Below are 6,000 nucleotides of genomic sequence, written 5' to 3'. Positions count from 1 at the left end.
GGAGCCATGGCCCATGGGAGTACTGTGCATGCACCCAGAGGTATTTAAAGGGTCCTCCCACTGCCCCAGAGCCCCCAGCTGGCCATGCTTAGTACAGGAGGGCCAGCTCCCCCCCCTCTATTGGTGGCCTTGGATGCTATTATCATTTCTTGGTCCTGCAGTTCTCTATGCTGGAGGTTCTTTTATGAGGAAACAAAGCCCTGCCTCTACCAAGATTGCCACTTCCACATAGAGAAGCAGAGCGGAGTAAGGCATGGCAAGTCAGTAATGTAGAACGATCAGCTGCATGAAGACCACTGATGACCAGTAGGGATGGGGTTTGAGTCTGTGGTGACACAGGGTTAGCCTAAATGGCCTTTTTTACCGGCCCCCAGAATCTCTTGCTGCTGAGAAGTCACTCATTCAGTGTTATTACTACTTTCACTAAATATGACAGCTTCCCACTCAAACACATTGGTTGCTAGGATGCCCGCCGCCAGCTGTTGGCTTCCTAGCAACTAATGTTGCATCCTTGGCCCAAATCATCTGCTGGTCAGGGAACTGGGAGCTGAATGAGGAGGAGAGTGAAAAGATGGGGAGAACAGGGAGGAGAGCAGAAAGGCGGAGACTTGAAAGATGGAGAAGAGAGGGGCGAGAAGATCAAAAAGAGGAAAGCAAGAAGATGAAGGAAAGTGGAGAGGAGAAGGAAAGCAAGAAGATGAAGGAAAGTGGAGAGGAGAAGGAAAGCAGGAAGGTGGAAGAGAGCAGGGAGGAGAGAAGAGTGTGAATGGGAGGAGAGCAGGTGGGTGGAGAGGAGTGGGAAGGTTAAGGAGAGCAAGAACGTGGAGGAAAAAGAGCAAAGTGGGAAGGTGGAGGAAGAAGAAGAGTGGGGAGATGAAGGAGAGTAGGAAGGTCCATTAGAGCAGGAAGGTGGGGGGGGGGATCACGAAGATGGAAAAGAGTGTGAAGGTGGAGGAGAGACGACAGGTGTAGAAAGACAGGGAGATGGAGGAGAGCGAGAGGTGGTGAAGAGCAAAAAGGTGGAGGAGAGAGGGCATGTGAAGGAGAGTGGGAAGGTCGATTAGAGCAGGAAGGTGGGGGGGGGATCATGAATATGGAAAAGAGTGTGAAGGTGGAGGAGAGCAGGCAGGTATAGAAAGACAGGAAGATGGAGGAGAGCGAGAGGTGGTGGAGAGCAAAAGGTGGAAGAGAGAGGGCAGGTGAAGGAGAGTGGGAAGGTTGATTAGAGCATGAAGATGGAAAAGATGAAAATGTGAAGGTGGAGGAGAACAGGCAGGTGTAGAAAGACAGGAAGATGGAGGAGAGCGAGAGGTGCAGGAGAGAGGGCAAGCGAAGGAGAGTGGGAAGGTGGAGGAGAACGAAAAGCAGAGGAGAGTAGGAAAATGGAGGAGAATGGAAAAGAGGAGAAGAAATTAAAGGTTGGGAGCAGACAGAGTGGAGAGCATGAAGGTGGAGAAGAACAGGAAGGGGGAGAAAACCACAAAGGTGGAGGAGAGGGGCAAGGTTTAGGAGAGTGAGGAGGGGGGAAGAAAGGTGGAGAAGAGTGGCAGAGTGTAGAAGAGTGGGGGGGGGGGGGGGGTGGGGTGGCGGAGACTAACAGGATGCCGGAGAAGAGCGGCAAGGTGGAAGATGCAACCTAGGTCCCAGTCTTCTGGAATTGAGGGCTGAATGTGGGCCAGGAATTCTGGCCAACGCTATTGACTAAATGGGGCCATGACCATGGAATCTCCGGGCCTGCAGATGAAGCAAGTCAGGAATTAATTATTTATTTCGTCCACTGGCATTCTAGCAACCAGTGAGCCCTCGAGTGGGGCTCAATTTGGTGTATTTACCTCAATTTGTGTTGCATTACCATTCACAATTTATGAACTCACAAATTGAACCCATCCACATTCGCCCTTCTCAAGTGGCTAGTCTTTTGCCCTTCGCTTTCTTATTTTGGACACAGCTTTCAGAGTTCAGTTCCTCCTCAAGGGTTTTTTTTTCACCTTCTGGGTCATTAGGAGATTTAGGGTTCCAAAGGTGCAATATTTAAATTTTTTAAAATTTTTGTCTCTTAATTGGCCTCAATGAACATGTGTCTTTTTTTCAACCTCATTACTTATGTAACTAGTGTGGTCCGACACTCCCTCTTTTTGTTTTCAATCATGTGAATGATCATCTGTATGACGGACAAACCTTCCTGTTAACTTTTTTTTAAGTTTCTTAAGTTCCAGGTTCTGGAAGTGTAATCTCTCCTACTTTGTGTTATTTCATTGCTACCTATGTGTCCCCGCCTGTAATACTTCTTTATCCGTGATAATGATATTGTAGACTGAGCAACAAAAGCTTAAAATTGAATATTCTGAGAAAAACAAGGAAACACAATCCCGCTGGACAGACTCTGAGGAGATCCAAATGAGATATTCTGTCATACAAGGCTGTTATTTATACAACTATCTTCACTCTGACTAAGACTGTGACTGGGAATAGGGAAAAAAATGTACAGAAGCCTGTTATTAGTGACAAGGTGAAAAAGTAGGCTTAAGCCCCGTACACACGAGAGAACTTATGTCCGACAGACTTCCGAAGGAGTTCTGCCGGAGTTCTGCCGGAGTTCCGACAGAGTTCTGACGGACTTTTCGACTGAGCGGACTTGGCCACACACAATCACACCAAACTCCGACGGATTCGAACGTGATGACGTACGACTGGACTCGAATAAGGAAGTTCATAGCCAGTAGCCAATAGCTGCCCTAGCGTCGGTTTTAGTCCGTCGGAATAGCATACACACGAGCGAATTTTTCGGAGGGACCGGGTCCGGCGGAGTTCCGTCGGAAAAATTTGAAGCATGTTCCATTTTCTAAAGTCCGTCAGACTTTTGCGAATCAAAAGTCCGTTGCAGCCCACACACGATCGAAAAGTCTGACGGAATCATTCCGTCAGACTTTGGATGTCGAAAAGTCCACTCGTGTGTACTGGGCTTTAGGCGCATTCGCGGGATGTGGTTGCCTAATCCCTGCGCTCCGCACAACAAGACACTACATACCCAGTTGACAGAGCACTACTCCCCCACAGACACGATCTACCGGGGCCCCCCGGGACAGCGGACACCGCCAGGCACCCACGGGTATGTCCCGCTCGCAGAGCTTGAAAGCTTGTGTGACAAGCTGGAGGACTCTGAAAACAGGGCCCGCAGGGACAATGTTAGAATCCGTGGGATTCCGAATCCGAAGGTCATTACCGACTTGCAAGTCACGGCCACTGCTTTCTTTCAGGAATTGGCACCTGAGATCCCATTTGAACGCCTGGAATTTGACCGCATTCATAGATCCCTTGCACCCAAACCTACAGATGGCCCTCCCAGAGATGTCATTATAAAGTTCCACTTTTACCGCACTAAAGAGAGACTCTTGCAAGCGGCGAGGGAACGTCCGGATCTCCCCTTTTTCAAAACCATTCTCTCCAGCTGTTTGTGGATCTATCCCCAGTCCTGATTGCCTCCTATATATTACGAATTCACCAACGCAAGCTCTTGAAATTCGTCTGGGGTTGCACATGACCCAGGATCAATAAGTAGACTCTGTACACTTCGCGGATCAACAGAGGTCTTTTGGTCCCCCATCTTCAGGCATACTACACGGCAGCGAACTTAGCCCCACTATCTGACCTTCATGACACATATCAAATGCCACTATGGGCCACCATTGATCTGGTCAAATTTCACCCTATTCCCATTTCCTCTGCACCCTGGCTCCAAGAAAACGCCCACCTGGGTTTGGGCCGTGAATGACACACTCTCTTCGCCTATGGGCAGGACTACTATCCCCCTACTTACCATTACTGCTTCTTATTCACTGCTCTTTATTTCCCCACAGCTGTGAGAATCCTAAACATTTCTCATTGTGGGCGCATAATGGATTCACTGACGTTCATTCTCTGTTCACCGCTACGAGAATAATAGCATTCGATGTTCTTAGATCTTCTCATGATATCCCCCTTCGGGAACATTATAGTTACCTTTTCAAATGAAATGTGTAGCGCTCAAACATATAACCCCGTGAGTGTTTGAGATTCAGCTGCATTTTAACCCATCACGGGTTTAGCGCAGTACTTTCCCCTCCTTTTGCACCTTCAAATTAAACACTTCCTCCAACAACTCACAAAGGTCTGATCTACCCCATACACCTTGACCCCCTTTGAAAGCATCTGCAGGGCTTAACCCCATTCCCCGGGATTAATATCTTTACTTTACTCCTCATTCATTTCCTTTAGGAAACCCCCAGTGAGATCGTATCATCTCCAATGGGAGAGAGACTTGGGTAAACAGTTGGCCTCAGAGGACTGGCAGATCATGACAAAAGCCCTTACGAAGAGTTCTAGGAATATTCTCATTCTGGAAAATGCATACAAAGTGTTCTATAGATGGTATTATACGCCATCTAGACTAGCTTGTTTTATTCCTGTTCCCAGGGGCGTAACTATAGGGGGTGCAGCAGTCGCGACCGCAACCGGGCCCTGTGATGCAGGGGGCCCATGCAGCCCCCTCTACATATGGCCGGCAGCATAGGCAGCTAGGGGTACCAGTGCACCATGCACACGGGTGGCTGAAGGTGGAGGGTGACTAGCAGAGCTCCATGCTCAACTATCGCACTGGCTCCTCTTTAGTTGTGCATTCCCCGCATGACCTGTGTCCTCGGCCGGCTCCTCAGAGTAGCCCTCTCCTGCTCCATGCATTGCTGCTCAGTCCGATGTCTGTTCTCCCCAGCCAGAGTCCCGCCCCCCCACCAAGTCCGGCCCACACTGCACTGCCGGGTAAACAAACTTTAAGCACACAGATGCAGTGCAGCCCTATGAGAGCCCCCTGGAGGACACTGCAGGCTTGTCTGCCAGCTCCCCTCCTCCCCCGTCATACACAGATGATGAAAGGTCTTTCTGGGAGATATGCTGATCGCCCGTCCAGCACACTGGATGGAGCCCAGGCCAACATGGATGAGTGCGCAGCCTAGTCATGGTGAGTGAGAGGACCCCATCCCCCACACACCATTACATACCCCCTCCATCTCCCCCTGGGGACAGGGGCCCCTTCTCACGTGGGGACAGGGACCACCTCCCCTGGGGATAGGGACCCCTTCTCACCTGTGGGCAGTAACTTCATCTGCCCTGGAGAAAAGGACCTCATCTCTTCTGGGGATGGGGACCCCATCCTGCCTAGGGACAGTCCCCCAATGGGGCACCTGAAAATTAAAAAAAAATAATAATAAAAAACTACTGATACCAGTGGTGGAACTACAGGGCTCACAAAGGTCATACCTGTGACCACGCCCTGGAATTCCACCGCCGGACTCGGAGGGAAGGGCCTTGACTGGGGTTCAGGGGGGCCCTTCATGGTTTCTTGCATCGGGGCCCTGAAGGTTCTAGTTACGCCACTGCCTGTTCCCCTCACTGTTACCGGGGTTGTTTGCAGGAAGGAGTCCACATTTGGTGGACTTGTCCCAAAGAATGTAGACTATGGGTCAGGGTCTACACCCTTCTTCGTAACATGCTCCATTCCAACCTTAAAAGAGACCCCTATGAAGCCCTTCGGTGTAAACCTATCCTTGAACTCCTCCGCCCAGAAAGCCAATTGGCCCTGCACTTTTTTAATACAGCTAAGTTGACCATTGTGAGGGCATGGAAAACCCCAGTACTGACCTTTGAAGCAGTTAAAAAGCGTATGAATGACATCATGATTAATGAGAAACTAGCGGCTCTCACATCCTGATACTCACAGTAAATTTCTCCGGGTCTGGCAACCATGGTTATCCTACAACCAACCCTCCAGGTTCAACAGCCTACTTCTTTCAATTTCAGGGTATCCGGATGCACCCCCCCCCCCCCCAACAGACTCTTCCCTCCTTTCTCTCCTCCTCTTTTTTTTCTCTCTTATATCCCCTCTTGTCTTCTACAGTCTAACCATTCCCTTTCTTTTTCTCAAAATAAGTACAAGGAGTAAACTGCGCTATTCAAAGAAAATATTTT

Source organism: Lithobates pipiens, unplaced genomic scaffold (genome assembly GCF_037356315.1).
Source record: "Lithobates pipiens isolate NorthernLeopardFrog02 unplaced genomic scaffold, aLitPip1_a1.2 Scaffold_148, whole genome shotgun sequence".
Lineage (NCBI taxonomy): Eukaryota > Metazoa > Chordata > Amphibia > Anura > Ranidae > Lithobates > Lithobates pipiens.
This window is presented reverse-complemented; position numbering follows the sequence as displayed.